Raw genomic sequence first — 15,848 nt, forward strand, 5'->3', positions numbered from 1 at the left:
AGGGAGATCGCATGGGTAGGCAGTGCAAAGGAAAAAGGTGAACCCATACAATGATCAACCCTGCCAGAGGACTCTCAGGAAAAGCAAATTAATTCATTTTTCTCCTCTCACTCTGCTGTTCTCCTGGATCCTTTCTAGAGCCAATACTCAGTTCACCTTTTGTATCAAACTGCTTTGCCATCACAGCAAAGTTGAGGTCAGGGCTCAAAATCAGGTACACCTATAAAAAGCCCAGTGTGTTATGGAGGCTTTCACATTGCCTTGGGTTCCTCTTTGGGTTAGATGGTGGAGGAGGAACCTCTAATGGCTGCAGACAGGGAGGCACAGAAATTGTGTGGATTATCCTGGAGGGCTGTGTTAGCACTCTGTCAGCGCAGTTGCTCATATGCTGTTACACCAAATAATGGATTTGCTTATATTCAACACCACATGATTTTAAAGCATTTAAAGCTTAACTATAGCTATAAGAATTATTTTGAAACAGATGGGCACCTGGTCTTTCACAACATGGCAACTCCCTGCACTCCCTTATTTTAAGCAATACACTCATAAAAACCAAGGGTGCCAATAAAGAGAGGAGAAGAAGGTTTTCAGGTGTTTAGTGGCTGCAAAATTATTAATACCAGTTTCAAATACGTGATTGTGTTGTGCTATTACTGATAGCGCAGTATAAAAATATCACAACAATAAAATGTAAAAAAATTGAAAGCCATTTGTTGCAATAGTTTCAGGAGTCGTGCACATGGCCTTTATTATACTTAGATTTTAACCATTTGGGTTGCTACAAATTTATAACGGAATCCTGCTTTACCTGGCTGCAGAATGATTTACAAGAGTTGATTTTAGCCCCTCATCAAACACAGGCTAAGTACAGTACAAAATGGAACGAAACCCCAAATCCAGCTTCAGTCTGCCTGAAGGAAGACCTGAAGAGATATAGGAGACCAAATCATAAATACATTGACACCCAGGGCTACCTGGAAAACTTAATGGGCATGGAAAATGAATTGCTCCTTCTCGTATCTGTTTGTTTTCCATTATTTGTGGTCTCTTACACAGTAGGAAAGTTGTGGTTCCCCTGATTTGCTCACTCATTCTGTTATTAGAGGAGATCTTGCCCTGCACCATGGGGACCCATTTTTCTGTCCTCACTCTTTAGGCAGTGCGGGGATCCCCGTTCATCAAAACCGTTTGTCAGAAAGTTAAAACATGTCTATGCTTCTTCCTTCCCATTTTCTGTTGTTCAAATACTGACAGCCAAAAATGTGTTCATATGCTTTATGCATGAGGAAAGGTGACTATTGATGCTAGCAAATGTGTGGTCATTTTTTTCTTGTCAAAAATCAGTGTCTGGAATCACTGATGCCTTGTGAAATTACGGTCTAATGTAACCAACTGGAGTATAATGTAACCGATTTCTTTACTTTTTAAGAAAATTGTTCTCCTGGAGGTTGAAACACAAAACCTAGAAATATATGAAGTTATTTTTGTCCCTAGTCAGGGGAAATTAATGAAATAGCACCTCCCATTCTGTTGACATTGGCCAAGATTGCTGAAGTCCTTAGTAATATTGGGGTTCCCATTATGGGGAATACTGTAATCACAGAAGGGATTCGGAATATTATACTGGTGGGAATGTCCATGTAAGCGCCAATGCAGCCGAGTACTTAAGCTCATGCTTAACTTTAAGCAAATAATCAGCTGGAGTCAATAGTTACAGAGCTGTGATAAAATATATGCTTACATGTTGGATCAAATGCTGTAATGAAAAATATGTGCACTGAAAGTCTGACTTGAAACATCAGAAACCATCAGTAAACATTGTCTGAAAAAAGATTTACTGAATAGATATTCAGGAGTGCATCTGTATTTTAAAAGCAATACTCTGCTGAATTTTCTATAATTGGCTTAATTATTTTTAATAATTGTGAATTTTCAACAGTTTTTCAGTTTGCAGAAGCCATTCTTCCCTTTCAGCTCCAGTGTGAAAATTTTATTCAGTATCTTTGAACAATTTATCTGTGCTTCCAACTTCTTGACACTAGAGTCATTGCTATGTCAAATATTGTATTGCCACCTGTGTGTGATGAATTTGTGAGGGAAATGACACAGGGAGGCCAAATATACACACTGAATTAAGGAACCCCAGTAAGAAGAAAACACATTGTTCTTGGCTAAATAAGCCATTATTCAGCATCTATTTTGAGAAAAATCCTTGAAAATACAGATTTTTCTTTACACAGATATGTTAGTTTACTGCACAGAGGTGATAACTGACTGGCCTGTAGTTCCCTGGGTCTTCTTTTTTTCCCTTTTTAAAAATGGGGGTTATGTTTCCTCTTTTCCAGTCAGCAGGAACCAGACTGCCACGACTTCTCAAATATGATGGATAGTTGCTTAGCCACTTTATCCACCAGTTCCCTCAGGACCTGTGGATGCATCTCATCAGGTCCCACAGACTTGTGCACCTTCAGGTTCTTTAGATGGTCTTGAACCTGATCTTCTTCTACAGTGGGTGGTTCTTCTGTCTCCCAGTCCTGATCTTTGCCTTCTGTGTCTTGTGTGGTGTGGCTGGAGCACTTGCCAGTACAGACTGAGGCAAAAAAGCTGTTGAGTACCTCAGTCTTCTCCATATCCCAGGTAATGAGGTCTCCCGTTTCCTTCCAGAGAGGGCCCACATTTTCCCTAGTCTTCCTTTTATCACTGATGTACCTATAGAAGCTTCTCGTTGCCTTTGATGTCCCTGGCCAGATTTAATTCTATCAGGGCTTTGGCCTTCCTAGCCGGATCCCTGGCTACTCAGACACTTTCTCTGTATTCCTCCCACACTATCTGTCCTTGCTTCCATCCTCTGTAGGCTTCCTTTTTATGTCTGAGCTTGTCCAGGAGCTCCTTGTTCATCCATGCAGGCCTCCTGAAGAGCTAGTTAAACAGTCATCAGATGAGGACTAATTCCAATCCAGTTTCCACTGGTGTTACCATGGAATAAATCCCATCCATTAGAGTGGAGTGGCTCCTGACAGATGCTGTATGCACGAGGATGTGGATGGGTGGATGAGATAGCTGGCATCAGCCCAGACGCTTCCCCCACCCCAGCACTCTCTGTGCCGCAGAGCTGGCAGAATCCCATGCAGGAGAAGGATGGGGTGTCGTAGCAATCCCCCTCTCCCTCTCTTTGCATCCTGTTTGCAAGGAGAGTAGCAGTAGCCAAACAGTGATGCTGGACATGAGCCTCATCTTGCTCCACAAGTCCCAGCTCCAAAATCCTGGAGTGTAGAAAACTCAAAAAGCATGGCAGGATCAGGCCCAGCAACAAGGGGAAGCTGTACTCAGAACTAAAGGAGAAAGAAAACCAAGGAAGTTATTACAGCGTCATGTAGCTCCTTCTTCTCTTCAGAGAAAGACCCCCATAAACATTTCCTTTCTAATCTTCCTGATACCAAGTGTAGCAAATTGTCAGCAGAGGTATGAAACCCAAAACCCAGTCCATGAGCACTCAGTTAGGAGCAGACCTTGGCCAAGGACCCCTTCCCTTTCATATCCCGTCCTGGTGTGCCTTCCTCCTCTCCCCCCATCCCTTCTCTTCCACCCATTGTCTGGCTTCCAAGATTTCTCATGGAAATAACCCCATGGCTTGTTTTCCATTGCAGGTTAATACCGGATTTAAGGCTGTTATTTTCTTTTTCCTGACATGTCGCCCATCACATTATGATTATTAGAGTTTTCTTTTGAAGAGTTACCTGAGGTGAAGTCTAATTGGACTTGAGGCTGCTGAGGAAGGATGCCAGGGCTCGGGAGCGCTGCCAGCCGCTGATGTGGCTCACGCACAGACAGCGATCACGGCAACGGGCTCGATTTCATGCCATGATTTAAGATAGAGTCTGTAAGGGTATACCGGTGATAAAGCTTCAGTGCCTGTAGAGAGCTGGAAGCAGGAACGGTGCCACTTCAATGCAGAGAGACCGATCAACATTTAATATAGTATTTAATGGCAAAAGAGCTATATATCAAATGACAGAATCCAACAAAGGAGAGGTTTAATGGCTCCTAACTCTAACCCTGTAAGAGTTTCCAGGCTCTCTCGCTGGTTTTGGGAATCCAGTACTGGCTAACAACTACTGCAAAGCATATCCATTAATAGTTTAAATAAAATTATCTTATATATTCTGCCTTATTCTGCAAGGCATTGCAGGCTGGATTCTGCCACCTGAAATTGCACAAAGCCCGTCTCAGGGATTGTGTCACTAATCTCACCTTTGCGTTACTGACTTTAGCAGCGTTGCTCACGCAAGTGAGTGCTGCGCAGCAAATACATCGTTGAGAATCGCTTGCAAGGGCTTGAAAGTTGAATGAAAAGTAGCAGCAGACACTGAGCATCTCTGGTGACGCTCCGTTGGTTTCACTCCATCAATTTATATATGTTTGCCCTTCAGTTTATACCAGCTTTCCTCATCTGTTTCTACCTGAGACCTGGCTGTGTTGATAATGAATAAAATGTCAGGTCCAGAGATATGGCTCTTCCTGGTATATTCAATTAACTTTAAATGCTGCTGGAGAAACCAACTTATTTTCTTTCTTGTCTACTAATGTACCTATTATATTTTTTTAACTAATAACATAACAAAAGGGAGGGTAAAAGGTCTCAAATGCCATCACAACTCACTTTCTGGACCTCAAGGACTCCACTAAGCAGGCATTAACAGCGGTATTAGCAACATGCATTTCGTCTGTCTTAGCATTTCAGAGCACAAACACTAGCTAAACATCAAAGTCAATTTATTTTCATGAAGTGTTTTAAATAGAACCATTTTATCATCAACTGAATGGGATGACAGTGGGGCAAGGAGGTGGGCAAAAAAAATTCAGAAAAACAAATTGAAACATAGCAGAAAAGAGAGGAGAAAGAAAATGTTGAAATAATCTTGATTTTTCTCTCTCACTTCTTTTCTTTTTACTTTAAACAAGCTCTAGAGAACATTTTGATGTGGTCTGTGGGATTGTTCCCTCAGAGATGATTAAAAACAAATCCCATCAGCCGTTATGCCCTTTCGATATGATCATGTTTTTCCATCTAATTTTATCAGCCCAAATGATGACTTAACTGGGAACGAGCGCCAGTTGACCAACTCTCTCCCAAAGCATTTTCCTAACCAAAGGTGACAAAGGCTCCCTTAATGAATTCTGAGTTTCCATTTATAAAAATGTCCAGCAAACAAATGCACACATGCACACACACAAGCCTACATAGGAGGGAGAAACTAAAAGCTTTATTTACCATTTCTGTACAATCAGATGTTTTAGAGATTAAGCAAAAAGGAGAAGGGGGGAAAGGAGGAGGGGAAAGTCACATGGGAGGGAAGAAAAAAACGAAAGCCACATTCTTCCTACTTTTTTTGTTGGGGGTTATTTTTTTTTTTCAGTTTCCAGCCCCATGTTGTGACTTTGACAAATGATGATGCGTAGAGAAGATTTATGCCAGGTCTCGGAGCATTAGCACATTATCACGAGCAAAACAGAGCCCTTGGTCGACATCATTGGGGACCCATTGAAAAATTTTTTGAAAGTGATATATGGGCCAAAGCCCATCTTAGAAAGAGCTGTGGTGCTGTCCTGCTGGATGAAGTCTGGGTAAATGCCCAGAGAGAGCCAGGTGAAGACACTGAGCATTAGATGAGAAATGGTTAGTAAAAACCCATTCTGGAAAGGAAAGAGGAACCTCTCTGCTCTCAAGGGACCACCGTGTTGAATGATTTAATGGCTACCTTTAGGAAATGCCTTTTGCTTTATTGCTCTCTTTCTGCCTTTTTTTCTTTTCTCTCTCTTTTTTTTTTTTTTTTTTTTTTTAAGGAAAAGAAATACAATGTAGGCTCTTCCCCTCGTTTTCACCTCAGTATCCCAAATCAGCGCTCCTGCAAGGCCACAACTTGAAACCTGTCATCTTTGCAAAAGTATCCTGAACCGCCTACAGATGGTCCTATTGATCAGGACGTTCCAAACTGATTACTTGTTGAAACAAACAAACCAAAAAACTCCAAATTAAATGTATATGTATTTGCTACAAATGCAAAATGATTTCTGAGTTCACTACAGAGGGTTTCCACTTCTGTTAACTTCATTCTGAAGTAATTTCCAACACCGCTCAAGAGCAGGGCTGTAGCTCCCAGGATTAAGCTGCACAGACTTTTCCACAGAGGTGTCAGAAATTGCATGGAAAACCGGTGGGATTTTCAGAGCTACTTGAGGCATCGGCCCAATAGTCTTTATCCTGTTTCACTGCCAAAACTTCTTTAAAATGCTTCCCATTCCCCTGCACAAGAAACTGTGCAAAACTTAATTTGCATCTAAGTTGAGTTGCTGATGATATTCATTGTGCTTCTAGAACCAAATGTTTGATTTTTAGTATTTCTCTAGAATTAAAATTTTCTTAAATTTTGGGAATCAATACCAGCATTTCCGTTATAAGGTCTTACCCTCTAATTTGCGCTCAGATTCAAGAAAATCACACAGAATTTTGAAGTCTGTATTTTGCTTCTGGTTCATCTGTGACTAAAATCTCAAGATGTTATTTCATTTTCCAGATTTTTATTATCTTGGGTCTGAGATTTCAAGGAAGGATTAAGATTTCAGAACTATTTAGCTTAAAAAAAACAATGTAGAGACAGTTTACAATTCCAGAGGAATTTTAGACTGTTCTTTTAGGAACTTGTGCATCTTTGCTAGAGCTACAATAGAGCTTTAGAAGCCACAATAGTCTCACAGAAGTTACTGAGAAACTTTGGGGTACAGTATGCCTATGAGATTAATGCAAATAAAAATTTTGTACAGGGAGAAAAAACTGTAGAAATCATATATGTGGTCCCTAAAAATTGGATTGATTAAATTTGTCTCATTGGAATCTCCATTGTTTCCAGACATGGCTAAATATTGGTAATATATATGTATCATAGCTGAAGAATTCAGTTATTTATTTCTTATCTACAGTACTCTGAATGCTCTGTGCCTCTTGGAATGCCACAATTTAGCTAGAAATCTAAAATAAATACATAAATAAACCAACAAAAGACTGGAATTAGCAGAAAATATTTCAAGTTTAAAGGTGTAAAGTTAACACAACTTGGTTCTTTATCCCTCAGAAATCTGCTGCACATCCATATTTTGAATAAAAGTGCCACTGAATGAAGAAAGACTCAGTCATTCTCCTTTCATAGACAAGCTACAGAAGTTAAAGACATCTTGTAAACGATGAATAGGGAGCGCAAAGATTTCAGTGCTCTTATGGAAGTTTTTAAGGGTGCACACAGATAACGAATACATTTCTGAGTAAATGACTTGTATCTTTTCAGCACCGTTTCAAGTACAGTGTGTCAAGATGATTGATGATATAAGCCTGTAGCAGCTTCATGACAAATTAGTGATTTTGACATATGTTTGATGCTCTAAGCATTTTTCACTTGAAAGTAAGACGACTTGCTTTTCAGGTGCTGCCTTTGCTCAGAAGTTTGCAGTTGAGTCTGGGAATTCAGTTATCTGGAGGACAGCAGTATTTCTGGAAATATCATCAGAGCACCCAACAATCAGTGTTTTCCCAGTGCTACTGTCTTATTATGTCTAAAGAGATATAACCTAAATACGGGAGGAATGCCAGTACAAAAATAATTGGATATTAGGTTCATAAGGGATGATGGGATGACTATAACAACATAGTCTTGCTTCTCCAGGCAAATATCTGTCTTTCAGGAGACAGAGCATTTTATTTGGTTTTTTATTTATTTTTGCAAATTGTTCAGCCCTGCCAGTTTACAGCTTTGTGGATTTATAGATTAGTAACATTCTACAAGTGATCAGGGTTGCGTCATCATGCCAGGTCAGTTGTCTTCAAACACAAGACCAACAGAAAATGTGGATCTTTGGGTAAAAAAATATAAAAATGTTACAAACCTAATCTACAGGAAACACTAATAATCCTAATTTCATCAGCTGCCTTGCTTTAGGAGCGATCTCACCATCACAGGAGCAGGCCAGAGAACTGAATAAGACTTGCAAAGTCTTGATCCCCTTCTTTCTTTAGCTTGGTATTGAGATAACCTTTGCTGATGAGTTACTGGCTTTGCATAAGCACGTGTGGCAGAATCAGATACAATATTTTATCATGGATAGGAAAAAAGAGGGGAGAAAAGGGCATTTTCCACAAATAATGCTGCTCAGTGTTGCCGCCAGCTCTACACTGAGATATCGGACCGTGCTTGTGCTCTTTCCTCCTTGGACAAAAACAAACCAGTGTTTTGAGAGAGTACCGTTGTAATTGCGGGTAGTTATATGGAGGGGAAAAATAATGTGGTTTGTCATCAATCTCTCGGTGTGGCACACAAGGGCTGACTTGTTGAAATTTTGTAGGCTGTATTTACAGAGAAAACATAGACCTGGTGCTGTGCAGGGCCCTATCAGTCCCCAGGTCTGGAAGAATCATATCAGAGAAAAAGGGAAGGCTTGAATCGTAACCTTTCAGGATAATCTAATCCATAAGGGAACAAAAATTACTCTGCTCCTGTGAGCAAGATCAAAACCTGAAGAATTTAATTATTAGGGACTTATTTGTGAATATATCCATAGACTGGTTTGAAGCAAGAGCTAACAAATAGCAACAATTACTCATATTGCTGTTTTATGCAGCCACAGACAATGGGGAAAATTAAGGATGGCTGCTTCCAGCCTTGAAAAATGCTAAACTGGAGTAAAATGAGATGGTGTGATGCTGTAGAGAGGCAGGTGTTAGTGAAAGGTGTAACAGAGTTCTAACCAAAGAGACACCATTCAGAGAATGTTCTGGAATTCAGACTAAAGCACATTTTGCTTCAGGGTTATCTTGCATATAGCTTTCATCGGGGTAGTGCCCTTTATTTTCACTTGCCTGTTCAAATTACCTGCTAGGCCTGGTGAAATGATGTATTTTTTATTTGAGTGGATGAACTGAAAAAGTGGAGGGCTAAACTGGTAGTATTTCAGGGGTTTTTGCTAGAAACTATTTATTGCATTTGGCCCATATTTGTGAATACTATTGGTGTCTTTCCTCCCTCTCCCCCATTATTTTTTAGAATGGTGTTATTACATGGAAGAAAGAAGCAGGAAAGATGGGCTGCTTCTGACTCCATTTTTTCCCTGTAAAAGCTAGGCAGCTCCTCTATAGCTGCAGAATCCATCTACAGTCAATGGAGACAGGAGCCAGGCAGCTCAAGGGGGACAGTCACGCCTTAAAGCATGACATGGTATTATCACCCTGAAACAAAACGTGTCTTAGACTGAAGAGTTCATAGTACCTCCAAGTATGAACTGCACGTACATCTCTGTAAAAGAATATCTCTAGCCTGGCTGTTCTATTTGCAACTCATACCATATATTTTCTTTTTTTTTTTTTTTTAACCTTGTTATTCTGCAAAATTAGAAACGCCGTATGAAAGGTAAAACCCTCCCGATGTAGTAAACGGCCTCATTTTGCAATTTGACCATTTTTCTCTTTCACTTAAATAATTTTGGAGGAGATTTCAAAATAAAACTGAATCTACTTCTTATTAATATTTCCAAATGAGTCACCCACATGCGTAGCTCTAATACATAAAAGGAGCATTTTCTTTTACTTCCATAAAAATATCCAGAGGGCAGTGGCAGAGAGAGTAAATTGAGAAGACCAAAGTTAAACAAAACCAGTCTCGTACACTTTCTGCAACTTCGTTGTCTGCTTTGTGTCTTGCGGGAAAAAAATGTGTAGGTTTGCACTGTACAAGTCCTATAGTTAAAGAAATTATCATAAAACCCCAATGGCTATTTTAACTAGCTCACTTCTTACGCACGCATATATAGATCTAATTTTCACATTCTGTCTTGTTAAGACCATGGTAGGTAGCTGGTGGGTAATCGCTTGTAATGTCACTCCAAATGATTTGAAATTTGCCAACTTTCAGCTTTTGCTGTAAGTCCAAATCTAGGACAGATTTATGGAGTTTTATTACTGAAATTGATAGGTTCATATATCTTGAGCTGACATGCCTCGAGTCCACAAAATTCCAGAGAATAATTGACTGACCAATCACTCTTGTGTCTATAAATGTATAAATTGAATATAGGTGCTCTCCAAGTCTAAACCTTCCTTCAGTGCTAATTCTTGGAGCAGCGTCTTTGTTAAATCAGTGGCAAAACTTCTACAGAGCCCCAAGAGTTTAGGATCTGGCCTGCACAGCCTTGTTCACAAGAAGGGAAATACTTGCATACTTTATTTGCCAACTATTGTAGTTTTCAGTCGACACGAGCTGTTTGCAAATCTTGCATTCCACCATACTTCTAACCAATACAAATAAGAAAAAAATTCAAGACTACCAACATGGGTCATTGCAACGTTTTTGACACAGAAATGCTTCAATATTCATGATTCTTTCTTTCCAAAGAGTCCTATATTTAAATGGAAAAAAAATATATTAAAATGCATTTTCAAAATGAAACTGGAATTATTGTTGCCATTTTAAAGTTAACTGGAGGCAAACATTTTGCTCAATGTGTTCTTTGGGTCAGCCAGCTAACCAGAAAACCTCTTGCTTGCACAGCTCAAGTAACTGATAACTACAACTGCTTGTAGTAATGTACGTAATGTACATAAAAATCCTAAGGCTTCTTACACAGCCTTGTGTACAGGAGCAGCATTAGAATAACTCAGTAATGACGATGTCATTGTTTCCCAACTGTATGGTGCCTTTAGTCCCAAAAGAAAGATTTCCAAAGCTTTTTATGTCTATAATATCTAGTGGAATATAACTATTTCTTGGCCAGGTGAGGAACCCAGATTCTGCGTATCAGCTGTTAGCTGAAGGGAGGTGGGAATGCTGACCACATTCTGGAGTAAAACCCTAGTCTTCCTTAAAAATGTGTCCCAAAATCGTAGACTGCAATGCCAACTTCACACAACACTTTGTGTGGCTTCTTTGGAGGAAACCTCTAATACTGCACCTTGGTTTTCTCTATCATGAGTTTTAGTTTGTTCTGCCCTAGCACCTGTAGCTTGCACGTGCATGCACACACACACACAGAGAACAGTTTAAAAGGCATTTCTTTAGTCTCTGTAAGGGGAAAATACTGTTCACGTACATCCCTCATATGTTTGCTGAACCTGGCTCCTGAGCAGCACAAAGCTGCTCTGCTGGTGCAGAGAATTAGGACAATAATTTTATGTATATACAAAGTGAGATAGGATTCAAATTTGGGGATTATAAAGCTCCTGATGCTCTTCAGTTATAGTGAATGTGTGAGTTTTCCAGAAGGGCAGAGCAAACGAAAGGGAGAAATGTGGGAGGAAGGCAGAAAACTGGTATACACAACAGTAAATATACTTGTAGAATACCCAGTAATTTTTAAAAATATTTTAATGACGTTGTAAAATATTCACTACAATCAACAGTTGTTAAGAGGACTGTGAATGGCTGGAGAGATCTAATATTGATCACAGTCCTGTCCAGTTAGCGCATTTTCCTATGGACATAATTTTGAAAAGCATGTGAATATAGGCAGAGAGACTAATTAGCATTTGCCTGCCTGTTTATCCAGATCAAAATGAATAGACGTGTACAAATCCGTAGGCACAAGACAACTGAATATAATGGGTTTTGTCTCACAGGCTTTAACAGAGAACAGTATCTGCTATACAGGCTTTTAAAATGAACCTCTGGGATTTTGTAATGAGTTCTTTCCTGTTTTTAGTCCCACAGAAAGTTTCTTACCTGTTTAATCCAAAAACAATCGGAAACAATGGAAATCTTTTCATTTGCAACACAGGATTTTGAACAAGACCCCGAGTAGCCATGAAATCAATGTAGCTCTATAAAAATGAAACACAAATATATCCAGAAATCACTTTAAAACTGTTGAAAATGTCATGGAGAATAAGATTTTTTTTTCTACAGGATTTTTAAATCATCTTATGGACTTCATAGGCAGAAATGTGATTTCCCAGCAGATGTCAGAAGCTGGCTTGAAATGTCTGTACAAAAGATCTCATTTTCTATTATTTTCTGTGAGACGGAATACCCATCATTCTAGAGAGAAGATAATAATCCTGCAGGGATTCATTCCGAATTAGCTCCTTGCTACAAAACCCCTCCGAGTGATCATGTTTATCTTTTCAAAATGTAAAATACATGATAACTAGCAGTTTTAAACTCATCTCCAGAAGTTCCTGACTGTGTTTTAAAGAGTTTTCAGGGGATTTTACAGCCCTTTGTTTCAAATGCAGGATGCATAGTGGTGCCACTGCAAAGAAGCTTCCTCATGTTAGGAGGCTCAATTATTTTTCATGTGATTTAGCTTGTTTCCACTCATCTTCTGTCTCCCTCTCTCTGTTCTTCACGTATATATCTAAGTGTATATATATCTAGCTATGTCTATGTATGCATGTCCTTCTTTTTTAATGCTGAGAGACATTGCAGTTTGTTTTCAGCTTAGTAGAAAAGCAGCCCTTCTTCATTAATGCCAGCAACAGTGTCTTTTGGGATAGATTTCAGTATCAATCCCCAAAAGACTTGTTCCTTCACTGAAGTAAATTATTGCATTATTATTTCTTCTTCTGTATTTGAGAAGGTGATGAGATCATTTATTGTTTTTAAGGGTTAATAGAGCCTGTCAGGGTCTTTTTCCCTCAGCTGGCTTCGCTGCTGCTATAGGATCAGTAACAGCTCCAAGCTACATGATGCTAAATCAGACCACACTTTCCTGAAGAAAAGAAAAGAAAAAAAGAAAACTTACCACCAAGCGAAGAAGCAGTTCAGTCTGGTTTAAAGGAAGGGGAGGGAGGGAGGCAGGGGGAACAGGGACTAACTTTGGAGAGAAAATAACAAACTTTAAGTCCTGAGGTCTTTCCTCTATATTGAAAAGGCAGTTTGGAAAGGAAATTAGTAAAAACAAACAGAAGGTGCCAAGGTTTCTTTATCATACCTGGAGTAGGATATGCTAAATTCCACAAGCCCTCGCACTGGCGCCTGGTGCTGTGCTGGAAAAAATGGTACCCATGGCTCTATAAAATGATCTATTGGGACTTCAAAGTCGTGGCAGCCCCGTGTGGCACAGGATGTGCTCAATTAATTATGTGATTTTTAAATGACAGGGGTTGGGAAAAGTAAAAATAATAAAAAGGGAAAAGAAAAAAAAAAAAGAACATGATGAAGAAGAAAAAGGTTTTTAAAGAAAATAATATTAAAAAAAATCGAAGAAGTAAACTGAAAGGCCTTGTTGTCTGTCTGCCAAACAGCAGCAGCAGATAAGGTCCATAGTTGCCGTGGAAACTCAGGCCCGTAGGAGACAGAATCCAATTTCAGAAACCACAAAATCAACATAAACGTGTGCAAAAATAAAAAGGTTTGTTTGGCAAGTAATAAGTAGAAGGCTACCAATGTATAAAACAGATGAACCGGGGTGACCTTAGCCAACTTTAAGCCATAATAATGATGATGTCCCATGTAGCTTTGGCACCTCCAAAATGAGCAGTAACAAGACACCGTCCGTGCTGCCGACTGTTATCATCTAATTGCCACCCTTTTTCTGTAATACTCAATCCCCCCATCTCCCTCCTCATTTGCCCCCTCTCCCTTAAAAAAAAAAAAAAACAGAAGTGAGGAAGGAGAAATATTCATAAAAGCAGTGTTAGTAATCTCATTTTAAACCTCAAAACGCTGAGGGATTCAGAACTGATGCCTTTAATTCAGTTTTCACCTATATATTGTCTACTAATACTGCCCAAAGTCATTATATATAAACAAGTAATTTTCCTTTCTTGCTCTCTATCATATGTGGCCAGAGAAAGCCAGACCTTAAACCATTTTCAAGTCTATGAAGACTGCAATTACATCCTTTGCAGTTTTCCTGGAAAAAAAGGTTATAGTACATGGGTGACTATCACTATAATAAAATAGACATCACTGAAACGACACCAGAATATCCCTTCTTCTGATAGCAGCTCCAGGGATTTCTTTAGTGAAGATGGCTTTGGGATATTTAGACAACTTTTAAACCAAACTATATTGGTCTTGGACTAAGTGGGATGGCCAATACTTTCCCATTTCTTTTTTTTTTTTTTTAATTTTTAGCATGTTCTGCCATTCTATGAGGCAACCCAAAAAAAAAAAGAAGAAAAAAACAACCTCAAAAGCCTTAGGCCAGACAAGATTTCACCCAGCCTGGTCTTGGTGCCTGCAAGTGGGATGTAGGCAGGGAGGCTTTAAAGGTCTGCCATGGCTGGAAACTCCCTGAATTCTGCTCCGCTCCTCTGAAGAAGATGCCGTAACTTAATCCAACCAAACAGGAGAAATATCTCAGAAGCAATTTTAAACAGTATTGCCAGAAAGCTGGGAAAGCAGTAGGGGGAGACAAACAATTGTACTTGTGGGGTAAAAACTCAATTTTATATTTTATTACAGCCTGTCTGCTGGGAGCCCCTGACAGTAAGAAGGGATGCATTCACTTTATTTTAAGGGTCCATTTCCAAAAGAAACAACAGAATGGATCATGCCTTCATTCAGTGCTGAGTGCCTATTTCTGGTTTAGAAAATAAGACTTTATCTTCTCTATCTGATGATTACTCTGTGTTTCTTTTTCCCATGTGTCATGAACAAGGAGCTGTGTGTTAGCCCTGTGCTACTGCTGCCCTACCCGGAGCACTGCAGTCTGCTGGGGAACGAAAAGCAAAACAGAGTCCTAAGCAGGACTCCCATAACACTGCTCCTCATCTTTAGGCTAAAGATCTCTTGCTCAATTAGTGCTCATAGTGGCATGATACAAGCGTTGCGTTAGCATTCCCTAAGAATATCCAGTGTAAATACTGTACTGGTGCTGACTAGGACACTTCTTGGCAATGAACTGGGGTTATTCACTGAGGACGGCAAAGCTTAAAGGCCATTAAGCTTAATAGGGTCCTTATTTCTGTATCGCTATGTCCTATAATTTCTTCTTTCAGCAAATGCCTTACTCCAATGTTAATTGTCCTTATTCAGGCAAAATGCATTTGGCTCCAACGTTGGTCAGCTAACTTCTCTGGAGGGTTTGTCTTGATGAGCACGGAGGGAGGCATTCCTCTGTACAATGCATTGAAAACAGTATTTATGGGCAGGAGAGTTTTTATGAGGCTTTGCAAGGCAAAGGCCCGGTAGTTCTCTGCACTTCATACAGGCCACTGCATTTTTGCTTTATGCTAATATTTTCTTGCTTCCAACGGTGGCATGTAGGCAAAACAGCCAACAGCTTCTTCACACACTGTTATTTGTCACTTTTTTAAGAGTACAGTTATACAACCACATGGAGTTTAAGTTACTCTAACAAGAAAAGAGCAGAAGATTGGGGTGGAAGGTGTGGGACTAATGTCACAATTTGGAAGTCTCCAATACTTTTGCTTTATTAATGCTTTCATCCAACAGCATAGTAAGCTTGTCCTTCTCTAGCCCTTACTTTGGGAGCTTCAGTTCATGTTTTGCCCCCAAATGGATTGATTTTCTGCTATTTTGCAAACTCCTGGGGAACATGATTGAGATCTGGGGCATTGCAAACATCTGTAGACTCTCTACTACCCTCTCTAAGGTTGCCTTTGTTAGGAAAAAGACTCACGATGGAAGCAGAGAGGAGTCAGGAGGAAAGAGATGGGAGGAAAACCTAAGCCGAGAAATATAAGAACATCCCTCATTGTTACAAAAGTAATTTGCACTTTCAGCTAAATTCACTACAGCTTTTCAGCAAGTTTGAGAGAAAAGCATTTCTGTGTCACTGAGCAAGCTCAATAAGAAGTAGTGACAGCATGGGGTTTTCATGTCTCGCTGCATGGGGACTCC

This window comes from Strix uralensis, chromosome 19 (assembly GCF_047716275.1).
Source record: "Strix uralensis isolate ZFMK-TIS-50842 chromosome 19, bStrUra1, whole genome shotgun sequence".
NCBI classification, from domain to species: Eukaryota; Metazoa; Chordata; class Aves; order Strigiformes; family Strigidae; genus Strix; species Strix uralensis.